General features: G+C 48.5%; 1 protein-coding gene across 2 annotated transcripts in view; it reads right to left on the bottom strand.

Annotated features, from left to right (window-relative positions):
* SLC18B1 (solute carrier family 18 member B1) overlaps nucleotides 1-17,522 on the bottom strand; it is a 759,286-nt gene that overhangs the window by 550,850 nt on the left and 190,914 nt on the right. The window lies entirely within an intron of this gene.

The following is a 17,522-nucleotide window of genomic DNA, read 5'->3' as shown; positions in this document are numbered from 1 at the left end:
AGTTCCTATTCACAAATCCACTGAAGACTTACATTAATAAAACATGTGTTGTATGATATTGCAATTCAACGCTGACTTTGCTGTTTCAGAAACAACCTTAATGGAAACAGTAAAGACTCCTGTGGAACATACTCTCGGCAAAGGACTAACCAGTTTTCAAAGACTGGTTAAGGCAGCTAGGAAAAGGTGCGTTGTCCAATCGCAATTATTAATTTCGCTGCTGCAGAGTCTAGACGTCCTTATTTTTCTGAAACCTTGAAAGATGTACATGGATTTCTTATGTCAACCTTTTAGGTTTTAGAAAAGGAGCAAGTTCCGGGGGGCTTAAAATTCAGATTAGATAGGCAGGAGCTAAAATCAGCTCTTGGGTATCTAGCATTAGCCAGTGACCATGAGCTATCACTAGGAAAGAAGGCGCTAGTATATTGTGTTTTGCTAATCTAATTTCCACATACGATGGAAACAATTTTGTCCATTATTTGTGACCTATTATGCTTTAAAATGTCTTATAGATGTGTACACATGTTTATTAAAAGATTGTCCGAAATTAACAGAGTTAAATTCACATAGGTGTGTATTTTCGCCATCAATTGGCATTAGGAACTAAAAGTAGCTCCTGGTAGCAGTTAGTGTCAAGCTTACCAGGCTCTTCTAGGCTATAAGCAGGAGCTAAATAGCTCCCAGCGCCCCTCAATTTCGAACCCTGAAGTTCCTGTGGATTATTCTATTGGACTTTCTTACGAGTGGTGACATGTTTGCTCAGGTTGTCATGATCAAATTGTGGACTGGGACCTTTTGAACCGTTTGTGCACCTTTCGTTACCTAACAAAGATAGTGTGCAGTTTTGTGACCTTGTTATCAACACTTACAAGGACATGGTTTGTGGACATTTTGGCACCTACTTCAACAATAAGACATTTGCAGTGTCAAAAGTATTTGATACTCATGTTGCAATGATACAGAGCTGAGAGTTCAAAGAACAGGGAACAAGGCTGCTTTGATGATAATTCAACTTAGGCTGAAGAAACGGACTGTTGAACGCCGCTCCCGTAAAAACCCCTCCTCAGGATGGGGACCCTCTTGGCGCGAAGGGCCCAGGGCTGCAGGGTTGAGAGAGCAGTCACTCATCTCAGGGATGGGGAGGGTGAGACTCACGGGGGTCGGGAGGAAATAGCAGAGTGTTTTGCTGACTATTATAGCAAACTCTACTCCAGACAACCAGACGAATCATTGGAAGATATCCGTGCCTACCTGGCAGAACACCCTCTGCCCAGGCTGTCTGACACGGAACTAGGGGTCCTGGAGAGTGAAATATCAGAGGAGCAAGTGGAGGGCGCCATCAAGAGATTGAAGGCAGGAAAGGCACCAGGAGGTGACGGCTACACGGCAGACTTTTACAAGCAGACCCAATCGGTCCTGCTGAAGCTTCTGGCCAAACTGTTTAATCAAATTAGGAACCGAGACTACATTCCACCGACGTTCCTGCAGGCCCTCACCACGGTTATACCCAAACCCGGCAAGGACCAGACAGAGTGCGGGTCTTACAGACCCATCTCACTCCTAAACCTAGATGCTAAGATTTTCGCTAGAATCCTGGCTTCCAGACTGGAGGGCTGCCTTCCTCGCCTGATACACCTCGATCAAGCGGGATTTGTCTTAAACAGGCAGGGCTCCGACAACATGCGAAAAACACTTCATGTACTTACCTCGAGGGGGGTCTGTGACGAGGGCGCGCTCTTATTGGCCATTGACGCGGAGAAAGCTTTTGACAGGGTCAGTTGGGCTTTCATGGGAGAGGTTTTCACGACTCTGGGGATGGGCCCGAGATGGCTTGGTTGGATGTCCGCGCTATACTCCACCCCCTCGGCTAGAGTGGTGGCCAATGGGACAGAGTCGAGGGCGTTTCCCCTCGAGCGTGGCACGCAGCAGGGATGCCCACTGTCCCCGCTAATTTACGCACTTGTGATGGAACCATGGGCAATCTCGGTCCGCAATGATGTTGCCATCAGGGGAGTAGAGGTAGGAGACATGCAATGCAAAATCTGCCTCTTCGCGGATGGCGCGCTACTCTACATCACAAAACCATCCCACACAGTCCCTACAGGGTCTCTCGCGCTATGGGGAGCTATTGGGGTACAAAGTCAATCTTGAGAAATCGGTGGCGTTCGTAGGGGGAAACTTGTCAGATCCAGAGACAGCCTTTGTGAATGGGCTCTCCTTTCAGCTACGGGAGGAGGGATTCCAGTATCAGCTACGGGAGGAGGGATTCCAGTATCTGGGGGTCCAGGTCATCCGCGATCCCGAGGGCTTATACTCGGCCAACTCCCCCCCCCCCCTTTGGTCTGCAATTAGAAGGGACATGGAGAGATGGGCAGGGTCGGGTCTTTCCTGGATGGCACGTCTTAATCTTATAAAAATGGTAATCCTCCCCAAATTTCTGTTTCTCTTTCAAATGCTCCCGGTGCCGCTACCCAAAATATTTTTCACGGAAACGAAGCGAGTCCTTCTCAACTTCCTCTGGTCCGGTAAAAAACATAGAATCTCCTATGAGGTGTTAACCAGGCTTAAAGAAGATGGCGGGGTGGGATACCCCGATTTGGAAACATACTACAGGGCTTCCCAATAGAGGGTTTTGGTCGATCACTTCACCCAGAGTACGAAAAAGCAATGGGTAGCCATGGATAACGGGCCCCTTGCACCTGTCACAATAGAGGAATGGCTCTGGGTCCCAAGGAAGAAGATTCCCTAGAAGTGTCCTGAACCACCCAGTCCTAAAAGTATTGTGGTCCCTATGGAAGGAAGGAGGAGGTTATTATCGCTGGCTCACAACCTGGCCCTCCCAGCTAAACTGTATATGCCCCCCCCCTTTCCTGGCTAAGATAGCAGAACCAGTGGCATACCAAAAGTGGTTCGAGGCAGGCCTCAGCAGGACTGGCCACCTCTGGGTGGGGGGCTCGTTCCTACCCCTGAGTGACTTGGAGGAGGTCCTGGGAATAGGCACTCTGTCCCCCTTCCGCTATCTCCAACTTAAGGGAGTCCTCTCTGAACCATCCTGGGGGTACACCCTTAGGAGAGACCTTACAGACTTTGAAAAACTCCTTCTCTCCGCGAGGGGCTCCAAGGGGATAATATCTCGCCTCTATAGGCGCCACCTGCACGCATACAATGGGGAAGGGACCTGGGAGAGGAAATTGACGACAAAAGGTGGGCCGAAATGTGCAGGCGGGCCAATCGCTCCACGGCCTCACTTCAGTATCGCCACCAAGCCCTCAAAGTATTACACCGATGGCACTACCCCCCCCCCCCGCATAGGATTGCTAGAATGAGGCCAGGTTATGACCCACATTGCTGGAAGTGCAAGACCGAGAGGGGAGATTACATCCACATGTGGTGGTGGTGCCCGTTGGTTCAACAATACTGGGAAAAGGTACTGGCCTGGATCAGGGGAGGACAGGTTGCAGCGGTCTCCCTGCCCCTGGCTGCTTCTTTTTGGGATTGAAAACACCAGGACCACATGCTACAGATTATGCTGGTGGCATGGCAGCCAGGTGCTGCCTAGCGCAAAAATGGAAAACCCCGGAATGCTGGGGGAAAAACATGGGTCACCAAAGTGCGGGCCATTTACGATATGGAATTTCTCACACATCTACTTGACGAATCTAAGTCCAACATCGAAGAAATATGGCTTCCCTTCTTTGATAAATACGGCCGCCCAGTATGATGTTATACACCAAAGCCGGAGGATTCCCCCCCCTGGGGGCGTTAGGCCAGTACGCACTTACCGGACTACGAGTTTCTCGAAACTCGGCTCTTGACTTTGGCGTGCTATGTGCACATCGTGAGGACATTACTCCGCTCTTTCGGAGCCCGTCAAATTTGCAACTAGTGAGAACTTGAACTGGAAGGGGGTGGGGGGAGGGACGGGGTTTGGGGCGGTATTTTATACTTGGTTTCTTGTTTATCCATGTTTGAATAAGCTCTGTACTGTTGTAACACATGTATGAAACCTAATAAAATATGATTTTCAAAAATAAACCCTCTTCTACCTCTCTGGCCAATTACGAAAACTTGGTCAAACAATATAAGGACGCTATCATTACAGCAAAATCCTCTCTGTATAATGACAGGATTATGCATGCAAAATCTAGCTCCAAGGAACTCCTTGCAAGTGTAAACAAATGCAAGGGTAAACCGGTAAACCAAGCTCTATGCAGGTCCCAGTGAAAGATCAAGACTGGTGTCAAACCATTCATGACTCCTTCATTAATAAGGTCAATTAGCATTAAAACAGCAGTCAGTCCACCAGGGACGCTTGTTATAGTGGGGAATTGCCCAAGTTGGGCAGTGTGGGACCAGATCTTTCCACAACTATCACCTCCTTTTTTTCCTGTGTCCCTTGCTCTGAAACCACGATCCTGCAAATTATTTCCGGTATGAAGCCCACATCCTGTCACAGTGCTGTCTGCCCTTTTAGCCTTCTCATAAAGAGTATGGATGTGCTTTGTCCCTGGATCACGAAATTAATTAATCTTTCCTTTGCTGAGGGGTCCGTTCCTCTTTTTCTGAAGGAGACCTGGGTCACCCCTCTCGAGAATCTTGATCCCTTCTCTGTGGATAACTACCGCCCTATCACTAATATTCCCTCTCTCAAAGATTTTGGATAAGGTGGCCTACACCCAATTTCAGAACTTTATCGAGGGGAATGATATTCTCCTGGCACACCAGTCGAGGTTCAGAATGGGGCATGGCACTGAAACGGCCATTCCAGACTTTAAGGCTAAAGTACTACACAGTATAGATCTCAGGCAACCAGCAGTATTGAAGCTGTTGGACTTTGCTTTCGATCTTGTTGATCATATATTGTTGGAGGATAGACTCTGCACTGTAGTTGGCTGTTCCTCTCAGGCATCTCAATGGATCTCATCCTTTCTTGGCCCACAGAATGTCAGAGTGAGCGTTGGTGAGGCCTTCTCTAAGCCCACAGCAATTATGTGTGGTGTCCCGCAGGGGCCCTGTCTCGCCCCCCTCCCTGTTCAACATTTAGATCATTCCCTTTTTGAGACTTCTTGACAGCCTGGGTGTCCAGTATGCGAATTATGCTGATGACACCCAGGTTGTCGTTAAACTTTCTGGTTCCTACTCTGGAGGACTTGGCCAACCTCAACTCTATGCTGCAATCCATGCTTGGATGGCCACCAACTCCCTTCCACTTAACACCACAAAGACAGAGCTTCTGATTGTTGCCTCTAGCTCTAAATTGAAATCTTTATCGACCGAATACAAGAGCTTTCTCATCTTTGGTACCTCAATACCCGTGGCAAAGAAGGTGAAGACCCTTGGTGTCATTTTAGATGCTGAGCTCACAGCATGTTGCTCAGACCAGATCCTCCCGTGGCCTGATCAACAAATTGTTATGCAGTATTCAACCGTTCCGGATGTATGAAAACGCAGCAATACTTGCCACTGCTCTTATCAATTCACGCATGGACTACTGCAACAGCCTTCTGAGTGGCTGCTAGCAGTCAAATATTTCTTCTCTTCAGGTTTCACAGAATGGAGCAGTTCGTGCCATCGTAGGTCTGTCAAGACGAGCTCATATTACTATGTCCAGGCGGGATCTTCATTGGTTGCCTGCGAAGCTCAGACACATAATTCTTACCTTGACTCATAAATGTCTACTCAATCTTGACCCCAAATATCTTGTGGCTCGTCTTCTGCCCTATGCTCCTTTTACTCTCAGGTCACAGAACCAAGGCAGACTTGCACATCCCAGATTTAAACTAGTTAAGGCTGGCAGGCGCAGATTTACTGTTCAGAGTCCAACTACTTGGAACATACTTCCATATAGCCTTAGAGCTATCTCGACAACTGTGGAGTTCAATAAAAGGTTGGAAACTCATCTCTTCAAGCTACCACCTGATTAATCTGGTCCTGCTCTATCTCTCCTGTCCATTGTCTTCCTGATCCACTGTTTCCCTGAAATTCCTTTGTTCCGTTTGTCTGGTGTGTGTGTGCGCTCTGAGGCCTTCGGGCATGTGGTGCAGATTATACACATTTTTAATAAATAAACAATACCGAAATACTGAACTTTGCACAGGCATGTCTCTAGATCACAAAAACATTTATTTCAAACTGTTGGATCTATATTCCATGAAGGAATGAGGATTCACAGTGGTCATTATACAAGTTTGCTGCAATGAGAAAAACTGGTTTGTCTGTAATGATTCTTTGGGTTTATTTCAAGCACAGATTGCCTAGACAGCTAACAAATGCCTTTTTACTTTTACTGAACCAGCAAAGTACAAATTAATTTCGATTTTAGATTAAAAAAAACATCTTACTTTAATAATTGTGTCTTACTAAGCTTCTAACATAAATATGGGTTTCTTCGTGTAATTATGGCCAAATTGGGGATACAAACTTTAACTAGAATTATAAATCTAATTAGAAGTTAGTTATCATTTTTTCACTAAAAAAGTAAATAGTTTGAATTATTTTTATAAACCAGACATTCTGCAATCTTTTGCTTCTTGTTTTTTCATGTCAAACATAGTCTATAAATTATTACTTCCTGTAATATTTCCCACAGTATTATTATGTCCCAGCTACATTATTTCTGGGTATAGGGTCGGATTCTTAGGAGTAGGACTGATGGATATATACTGTGTTGAGTTACTAAGAACAGACGTGAGGTGCAGCTTTAAGATTTAAACTTAATAAGATTTCAACTACATGGATAGAGTGCATGTTCATGTTAAAACACATCTTACCAGTATATACAATGGGAGAGATTAGTTTCCAATTTGTGAACGTGGCCCAGTTGTGGACGTACTGTGACAAATCCAGGGAATTTGTATCTTCTCCCCAAGGGGGAGCCAACCCCTTTGGGACTAGGGAGGTGAACCTGTTAAACAATACCCTCACAAAGGGACAATGCATGCGAGATCCCACAGGGGGTCCTCGTTTGGGGACAAGGACTGCCCAAGCAGGGATTCTAAACCCACCTTCCATCATATCAACCCTCCACTGCTCCTATGTTTGTTGGTTATATTGGAATTGAATAGGGCAAACACATACATGGCCCTTTTAAGGTGGATGGCTCCATTTTTAATTGGATTGGTCTCTGCCTCTCGACACAAAGCAGGGCCAATAGAGTCCTCCCTTCCATTCCAGGGACGGGCTTAAATAATGTGGACGGTCAAGCCAGAGAAAGAACCCGCAGAAGAGCAGGAAACTCTGGCCTGCAGGACAGAGGTGGATGCTCCCGGTCATTAGGAGCTGACAACCACGCCGTCATTGTGGCAGGCAAAGCCCCATAACAACCCGCGGACTGCTGCCGCTCTAATGAAAGACTCCTGGAAAGCAGGGAACCACGGGAGAACCAAAGAGAAGAGAGAGAAACAAAACACACCAGCGACATTCTCCGTCGACCCTGAAATCCAGTAACAGAAGAGGTACCACGGGTATGAGATCCCCTGAACCGAAGCAACAGTACCAACCCCAAACAGAAGGGGCCATAAGGACCGCGCCCAACTCAGCAGCGCTGCTGGCTCACAGGTACGTAGCAGTACCGCTGGAGCACAGTGAGGCTGCACCGAAGCCCAAACGGAAGGAGGTGGAGCCAACGACCCTCCAAACAGGGTTAAGCAGGTCCAAATCGCAGACAGGCCTTCTGATCCAAATACCTGAGAAGGGGTGGAAGCAGCGAGTGACCAAACTGGGCTAAGCAGGCCAAATGCTCACACAGGGCTACCGATCTGAATATCTCAAAAGGGGATAGAACCAACAACCAACCAAACCGGGCTGAGCCCAAACGAGGCTAATGATTTGAATACAACTGAAGGGGGTGGAGCAGGTGACAGCCAGACAGGGTTGAGCAGGCTGAAGCCCACACAGGCTAACAAACATTGTCATGACCACTGTGAGGGGGCACAAGTTGTGCCACAAGCAGGCTCCCACCAGAACCCTGAGGGCCTTAAAACCACTGCAAAAGGGCTCCTGGAGCCAGTCCTGGCGCCTTTGGCACCAGGCTCATATGTAGGAAGGAAGGGCTGTTCAAACTAGGTCCCATTTATCTACATGGGCCTTTAAATCCAACATGGAAGCACCCACACAGTCTAGTTCTAAGAACCAAGCCATGCGGTCTAGTGTTTTGGGTGTGGCAGGCCTGGAACTACTTTCCCTGGTACTACTTTACCTGGGCTGTATAAACCACACCCTGACTCCAGAACACGCTTTGTGTTATTCTGCAACCACCAGCGTGACGCTCACCGTGTCCAGCACCTGGTCTTCAGCAGCTTCCTGTAATCCTGCAAGAACAAGATTATTCTGTCTTACCTGAGAAAACACCATCCAGCACTCAGCATCTCAACTGGGCTGCAATCTGTGGAAACCGAGAGAAGAAGAAACATCACTCACCTGTAAGTACTAGCTTAAGGACTACTGGCGAACCGCTACCACAGCTGCTGTTCGAACATTGTGACCTGCAAGAACGAGAAAGGGAAAAACAATATTAGAACGCGCGCTTCCAAAACATATAATTCTATCAGTCTTACCTGAATTCCATTGCACTACGCCACACTTCCATCCGGAGCACCACAGCAACATCTGCAAAGGAAAAGAGACATATTCAGGTTCGCTTTCAATATTAAACAACCGCACAGCACTGTACTTACCTTAACGGATTCCGGGGCCTGTTTTTCATCGCGCTCTCATCCACTCGCAGCACCACACCGCGCTTTCTCTTACCTAGAAACGTGCCTCTCCATCCGGCACGCCAGCATCAAGACCTTTGCACCTGAAAAGAAGGAGATAAAGACATTAGCGAATTCCCACCATAAACAGAACAAAGACTTACAATTAACAAACCTACCTGCCTACCAGCATATTCGGGGTCACAGCAGGCCTGGGCCCAAGGAAGGCGTACTGCACCAGTGAAGCAACTCGGGCAGCTCGCCAACAAACGTCAAGCGCCCCTGCCCAAGAAACGCAGGACGGATAGCTCACCCTACAAATTACTAAGGTGAGAAAAGAACCCAGTGGGAAGGGAATCGGTCAGAGGGAGGTGGGAGATTCACCCATTAGAGACAGTTATCACAAATCCTCCCTTCTGTAATTGCAGATTCATTATTCAGCACTGGGCAACTACGCATCCAGGGTTCCAGATCTCAGAGCCTTCCAGACACCCCCGGGGATATCAGGTGAGCGTAACAGAACACGAAGCTTTTAAACCTTATTAACCTGGGTGTCATGGAGACATCTGAAACTGATCAGTTAGCCCAGCTTTTGGGACAATTACGCGCCGAGGTACACGCAGCCCGGCAAGAAACCAATGCCTTAAGATGAGAGTTAATAGTCACAAAAGACTGTGCTGATGAACTCAGCAAACAGCTACTACAAACACAGGCGGGGCAGGCTCCATTGCCCGGATTTGCCCCATCCGTCTCTACACCATCATCAGTCAATCCAGCACAGATAACGTTGCCGGCAGCAGTACCCCTGGCACCACCAGAACGGTTTAATGGAGACCCCAGAAGGTACGCAACATTCATGAACCAGTGCCGCCTCCATTTTCTTTGTAGGCCTGGGGCTTTCCCAAACGACCAGGCGAGGGTGGCCTTCGTGTTATCATATTTGAGTGGAAGTGCCGCAGACTGGTTGGTACCTTTAGTGAGCTGCAGAACATTAGGGGTTTTCAACAGGAGATGGAAAAGTTATTTGCTCGACACCTGCATGGACAAGCTCTTGATAACGAACTCCTGTCCCTCCACCAAGGGATCAAGATTTGCTGACTTATATTGCCACCTTTAATGGACTGGATGTAGAAGCGGGGTGGCCAGAAGATAAAAGAACCACGTTGTTTCATCTGGGCCTCCGAGGAGACCTGAAGGATGTCCTTGCTCAAGTGGTAGACCCACCTAAAGACTGTGCAGAGTTCATCAACCTGGTAGTTCAGTTGGACCACAGAATACAGGATCGAAGAACAGACCGAAGCAGACTCGAAAATCGTGCCATGTACGTACTTTCAAAGGAGAATGTTCAACATCCATCAGAAAATACCACAGAACCCATGCAGATTGGAGGAGTATGACCCCCTTTAACCAAGGTTGAAAGAGACAAGAGGAGACAGCTACAGTTATGCCTATACTGCGGTAAATCAGGTCACTACCTCAAAGAATGCCCAGTGAAACCGCGAAGGAAGGTGGTAGGCGCTACAGAGGAAGAAGATGATGGAAAGGAATCGGAAAACTACCAGGCCCGGCAAGCGTAGGGGTCCGCTTGTCGAGCGAGAAGGATGAGTCACATACCTCACATTTCGCCCTACCAGCAACCTTGATCAATCACCAACGACCGTCACGGATGCATGCCATAGAGGCATATATAGACAGCGGAGCAGTTGGTAATTACATAGATCGAGATCTGGCAACAGAAATGGGACTTCCCTTATACACAAAACCAACAACTGAAAAGGTAACTATTGTTGACGGTACAGAAATTGCTTCGGGACCAGTAACCCAATGCACAACAGAATTAACCCTTTTGTGTCAGGATGGACATCAAGAAGCAATCACGTTTGACCTCATCAAAGCTCCTCAGTTCCGGTTGATCTTAGGGATGCCATGGTTAGTAACTCACAATCCCCACATAGACTGGCGTGGAAAGAGACTGACCTTTTCCGACGAATGCGCCCACACTTGCTACCCGAAATCTATACCACAGCCAGACCTGAAATCTGTTCAAGGAATAGCATCGGGGATCGCGGAACCAATGGACACCTTACCAAAAGAATATCAGGATTATAAAGATGTTTTTCAGAAGGAACAGGCTAACACATTACTGCCACATAGGCCCTATGACTGTCAGATCGACCCGATACCTGGCGCACAGGTTCCTTGTGGTCGAATTTATGCGCTTACGGAAACCGAAAATGTCCACTTGAAGTCCTATCTGGATCAATACCTGGCTAATGGATTTATCCGCCCGTCAAAGTCACCGGCAGCCTCTCCCTTATTCTTCGTACCCAAGAAGGAAGGAGATTTGAGGACTTGCATCGATTACCGCGCACTTAACCAAATCACAGTAAAAAAACGTTACCCTTTGCCCCTTATCCCGGAACTGTTGGACCAAGTTAAGGATGCCCGACTCTAAACTAAACGAGACCTCAGAGGAGCATACCACCTTATATGTGTTAAGAAAGGGGATGAATGGAAAACCGCGTTTCGCACCAAGTATGGCCTGTACGAATATCAAGTAATGCCTTTCGGGCTGTGCAATGCTCCCGCAGCGTTCCAAAACTTCATGAATGATGTATTACGGGAATTAATCGATGTCTGTGCCGTGGTCTATATGGACGACATCCTGGTGTATTCCCCCTCTGAAAGAGATCATGTGGAACATGTTCGCTCAGTCCTTGCAAAACTTCGCCAGCACAAACTGTACGCTAAACTCGAGAAATGCTCCTTCCATGTCACCGAAGTTGAGTTCCTCGGTTTTGTTCTCTCGCCAAAGGGAGTCGAGATGGATTTACACAAAGTAGATGCCATCCTTAATTGGCCGTCACCTTCTTCACTTAAAGGAACCCAAAGCATGCTCGGCTTTGCGAGTTTTTATCGCCGATTTATTCCAGATTTCTCACGGATAGTCCACCCAATCACATCGTTACTGAGAAAAAACAACAAAAAATTCCAATGGACTGAAGAGGCGGAACAGGCCTTTCAAGAACTCAAGAAAAGATTCACCTCTGTGCCAATTTTAAGACATCCTCGCCCTGATCTCCCCTATGTAGTGGAAACTGATGCTTCCAGCGTAGCTATGGGAGCAGTTCTCTCTCAAAGAGATCCAGAGACAGGCCCATTACACCCCGTGGCCTTTTGGCCACGTAAATTCTCACCACCAGAACTTAACTATGCAATTACAGACACAGAATTGTTGGCAATAAACTCATCCTTCAAAGCCTGGCGGCTGTATCTATTAGGTGCCAGACATACCATCACAGATCACCGAAACCTTCAATGCCTAAAGTCAGCAAAAGCCCAATCACCACGACAGTTGCGGTGGGCTCTATTCTTCGCAGAATACGATTACGTAATAACATACCGACCGGGAGTTCGGAATGGGATGGCCAATGCCTTGTCTCGTATGGGTGTTGAAGAGAAAACGAACAGCACCCTGGACCCTGTTGCCATCATCCCACGTGATAAACTACTGGGACTCACCACCAGATTGACTCAGAGTGAACTTCAAGATAAGATTTGAACCTTAATGAACCCCGAGAACTTGCAGAAATTGAATTCCCAAAATTAACATCACACGGTTCTGGATGGATTACCCTACTTCAGGGAACGACTATATCTACCAAGTAAAGATCTGCAAGAATTGGTCATGTCTGGTTATCATGATTCCCTGATCGAAGGCCATCCCGGAATTGCTAAGACTCTAGCCAAGGTTAAACGGAATTATTGGTGGCCAACCTGGCGTAAGGCCATTGCTTGATTCGTTCTGTCCTGTGCGATATGTGCACAGAATAAATCACAAAAACAGAAACCAGTTGGACTCCTACAACCACTGGATATTCCACCGGCTCCCTGGCATACTCTTTCTCTTGATTTTATTACAGATTTACCTCCCTGTCAAGATTTTAATACCATTCTGGTGGTTGTGGACCTGTTCTCTAAAATGGCACATTTCATTGCATTCAAAGGACTTCCTAACGCTCCCGGTCTGGCAAAAGCATTTCTTGAACAGATTATAAAACTGCATGGTTTCCCCTCAGTTCTTATCTCAGATTTGTATCCAACTTCTGGAGGAAATGCTGTACCATGGCACAAATCGATGTTCGATTATCCACTAGCCATCAACCCCAAACGGATGGACATACAGAAAGAACAAACCAGACATTAGAACAGTATCTACGTTGCATGCTGCATCAAGTGGAAGAGAATTGTTAAGACTTGTTATGGATAGTGGAATACGCATACAATAACTCCATACACACCAGCACGGGACAAAGCCCTTTCTACACAATATACGGAAGACATCCACGTACCTCTGAGCTAGACTCCCCCACGACCTTGGAAGTGCCAGTGGTAAAGACTCTACACAAAAGCATAACCCAAGCCTTCAAAAGGGCAAATAAACATTTACTGCAAGCCAAAGACAGACACAAAAAAATTCTCGGACCGGCATCGAAAGAAAGCTCCCGATTACCAAGTTGGAGACGAAGTCTGGTTGCCAACAAACATGTGCCCATAAAAAGGTACCCGGACCTTTCGTCCAAGATATCTAGGACCCTATACCATCAAATCGGTGATAAATCCGGTGGCCGTCAAGTTAGCCTTACCACCAAGCATGCAAATTCATCCAGTGTTCTATGTGTCACTTGTAAAACCTGTACAACCAGGAACTTGAGTCTTAACACCACCAAAACCTGTGCTAGTTGATGGAGAGCCTGAATTTGAAGTTAAAAACATCCTGGTTTCGAAACGTACCAGATCTAAGCTATACTATTTAGTGGACTGGAAAGGGTACTGACCTCAAGACAGATCTTGGGAACCAAGTGAACATATTCACGCACCACGTCTGATTAGGAGGTTTCACCTGGATAACCCCACCAAACCCAGACCGGACAGGAAGGATACCATGAGAGGGGCCTTGGGGAGGGGAGGGGGGACCAAAGAGAAGAGAGAGAAACAAAACACACCAGCGTCATTCTCCGTCGACCCTGAAATCCAGTAACAGAAGAGGTACCACGCGTAGGAGATCGCCTGAACCGAAGCAACAGTACCAACCCCAAACAGAAGGGGCCATAAGGACCGCGCCCAAATCAGCAGCGCTGCTGGCTCACAGGTACGTAGCGGTATCCGAGGAGCAGCTGGAGCACAGTGAGGCTGCACCGAAGCCCAAACGGAAGGAGGTGGTGTAACGCTCACCCGATTCCCACGGAGGCGCAGGTCCCGGCTGAACTGTTATAGTCTCTTCAATTGAGATGCGTAGAGCTCGGATGACTCTCTGGACTGGGCTTCCTCTTATTGACCGTCTGACTTGCAGGGTAAGGTTTCTGCAGGCGGAAGAAAAAAGGGTTAATGACCGTTTGGCTGGACTTCCTCCTCACTAATCGCCAACTCTCCGAAAGTCCAATGTCCTGGTGAGCTCTCGCCTTAGGCGTATAAATGCTGGGCTCTCCATCCTGCGATTTATGCAGGGGTGCGTGGGTTCCAGTTACGTCACTGGAGGTCCTCAAAGTCTTTTGTGGCCTTAGAAGTGGCACAGGTGCTGAGATGCCAAAAGGTGATGCCGCCGTTACTGCACGAGCGGATGCCAGTAGGTATAAAGAGTTTATAGTCTTGAAGAGATGGGCACCTTTAATGAAGTCTTTGCATTGTCTTTTTTAGGTGCCTGGATGCTGAGGGCGTGGTCACTGAGAGCACGACACGTGCGGTTGTTCGTAGGTACGGGAATTTCAATGACACCTCAATAATGTCCCTTGATTTCTGTTTAAAGGTCTTGAGATGTTGCGGGCGTTGTTCGTCCGTTGCCGTTGCACGTGCGAAGTACGTGAGTATAATGATCTGTGACCTTATTTTAGCACCTCTAACAATGTTCTTTTCTTATTTGCAGGTGTCGGGACCTTGCGGGCGTTTTCCCAGTCGCGGATGCACGTGGGGAAACACGTAAGTGTTAGGCTTTCTTGCAGTCTTTAAATGGCACTTAAATAATGTCTTTTCTTGTTTTCAGGTGCCGGGCTGCTGCGGTTGAAGAGATCGTAATACGTGCACAAAAGCAGGTAAGAAAAGTAAATGCGGCCACCTTCACCCGATTCCTACTTAACAATGTTCTTTGTCTTTAGAGGTGCCGTTAGGCTGCTGAAGAGAAGGCCGCGAAGAATCCGTGAAAGCACAGATGGATCAGGTAAGCGAGCGCGGCTGAGAACGTGTTGCAACTTGCTAACCTTATGTTTCTTTTGCTTGCAGGTTCTGCCAGTGTCTGGATTCCTGGATGGTAAGTATAGTTCTCGTGTCTTTCTTCCACAGGTTGCTGAGCTGAAGCTGGAGATGCCACTGGAATGCTGGAGCTGACTCGGTGAGCGTCCTGTGCAGATGCAGAATAACGCGAAGCACGTTTTCCCAATCGGGTGTGGTTTAAATAGTGTTGGAGTGATTGGGTGTCTTCTTCCTCAGCCTCGCCCAGGTAAAAGAGTTCCTGTGTTCCAGAGATAAGGAGTGGCACCAGCCCCACCCAGGTAAGAAAGTAGTCCCAGTTCAGGGAATAGTTCCTCCCAGCAGAAGGCTGGGGACTTCATCCAGCCAGCATTTGCAAAGGTGAGTATGCAGCATGGTCTGCTACAGGTAGGTCCACCCAAGCACCTTTGCAAGAATTATGAGCCCGGCGCCCCTGGCGCCGGGACTGAGGTTCCTTATGAGCCTGGCGCCAGAGGCGAAGTGATCGCCACGAGGAATGCCGTCTTCCACCATAGAAACTTGAGCAGGGCATGATGCATCGGCTCAAAGGGCACCCCAATGAGCTTAGTCAAGACCGCAAGAAGTTCCCAAGCTGGGGCAGGAACCTTTTCCCCGGCGGAAAAGTCCTGAAGAGGTCCTTGAGGAAATCCTTGACAAGCCTCTGCGACCACAGGGAAGGCCTACCCGGCGTCCTGGTGTAGCGGGCTATGGCGGCCAGGTCTAGAGGAGTGATTCTGTCCAGCCTTGGCCAAGGAAAACCGGTATGGTAGGAGATGTGGTGCCATGACACGCAGAGGAGTAATCTTCTGAGCCTGGCACCACACAGAGAAACGCTTCCACTAATGGCCGTAGCATATCAACGTTGAAGAGGCTCTGGCCTTGGCCAGGATGTCCTTACATTCTGCTGGTAAAGAATAATCTCAGAATTCTAGGGCTGCAGGAGCTTTGCCCTAAGGCTTAGTGATTCCAGGTCATGGTGTAGAATTGCTCCTCCCTCGGAAGGAGATCAGGAAGAGTAGCAGACCTGATGGACGGGGCCGCCGACAGACGTAGCAAGTCTGGATACCAGATTTGCTGCAGCCATGCCGGAGTGACGAGTATCATCTTGCAGTGACTCTTTCTAGTGTGTTGATCACTTGCAGCAGTAGTAGGAATGGAGGAAAAGCATAGTCCCTCTAAAGGAAAAAAGCATCCACTATGCTCCTTGGTTGTGGGAACCTGCTGGCGAACCTCTGACACTTGAGTTCATTGCTGTTGTGAAGAGGTCGATCTCGGGTTGACCCCATTCGCGGAATAGAAGATCCACTTGGTCCTTGTCACTCATGGCAAGAACGTAGCTCCCTGCTGAGCGAATCTGCGATGGTGTTCATGGTGCCCGCCAGGTGAAAACGGACGAGAAACATGCCCTGACAAATGGCCCCGTGCCACAGATCCTGGGCATCCCTGGAGAGAGCCGGAGAGAGGGTCCCGCCCTGCTTCCGGATGTAAAACATGGCAGTGGATTTGTCTGAAGATCCTCAACACCTTGCCCCTCAGCGTGGGCAGGAAGGACTTGAGGGCACAGAAGATGTCCCGAAGCTCCAGGACATTGATGTGAAGGGTCTTTTCTTATAGCAGCCAGAGGCTCCTTTCATGCAACTGTCCGGTGTGGGCTCCCCAACTTTCCAGAGAAGCATCTGTGGTGACCATCAACTGGTAAGGAGAGACTTGGAATGGAGCCCCGTGCACGAGATGAGGGCGCCCGTCAGAACTCCTCGTTGAGGGCGATGTTATCCATCCAGAATTCTGAGACTTGCAGCCACCTTGCATCCAGAAACTCCTGGAGAAGCCTCATTTGCAGTCGGCAAAGGCAGATGAGGTTGATGCAAGAGGACATCATGCCCAGCATCGATTTCAAGGCTTGCAGCGTAACTGACCGCGCGGACGACAGGCGCTGCACCTTCCTGAGGATGGCCATCACCCTCTTTTTCGAGGTAGATGCCAGACAAGTTACTGTGTAAAATCCCAGATCCGTCAGCAAAAGTACGGTCCTAATCATGTGCTGGCTCGCCAGTGCGTGGGAGTGGGATCGGACGTGCCAATCGCCCAGATAAGGGTAGATGTGGATGTCCTCGAGACAAAGATGCGCCGCCACCGAAGCCAAGCACTTTGTAAAGACCCTTGAGGCCGATCAGGTCGAAGGAGAGGGCCTTGAACTGATAGTGTCGTCCCTGGACCACGAAACGCAGGAACCTGCAGTGCTTCCGGTGGATGGGTACGTGGGAGTAGGTGTCCTCCAGATCCAGAATTGCTAGGAAATCGCCTTCCTCCAGTTGGCCGAGCACTAGCAGCAACATGCCCATCCTGAATTTCTGGGACTTCAAGTATTTGTTGAGGCGTCTCAAGTTCAGGATCGGCCACCACCCTCCTGAGTTCTTTCAGACCAGAAAGAAGCTGGAGTACACACCGGAGCGCCGGAGGCGCTGGGGGACGGGCTCTATTGCCCCTTTTTAAACATGGCGTGGACCTCCTGCAGCAGCTGCGCCACATGTTCTTGTCGAGCCACCTGGGAATTCGAGGACAACT

This window comes from Ambystoma mexicanum, chromosome 4p (genome assembly GCF_040938575.1).
Source record: "Ambystoma mexicanum isolate Mex_15411 chromosome 4p, UKY_AmexF1_1, whole genome shotgun sequence".
Classification (NCBI taxonomy): domain Eukaryota; kingdom Metazoa; phylum Chordata; class Amphibia; order Caudata; family Ambystomatidae; genus Ambystoma; species Ambystoma mexicanum.
This window is presented reverse-complemented; position numbering and strand designations above follow the sequence as displayed.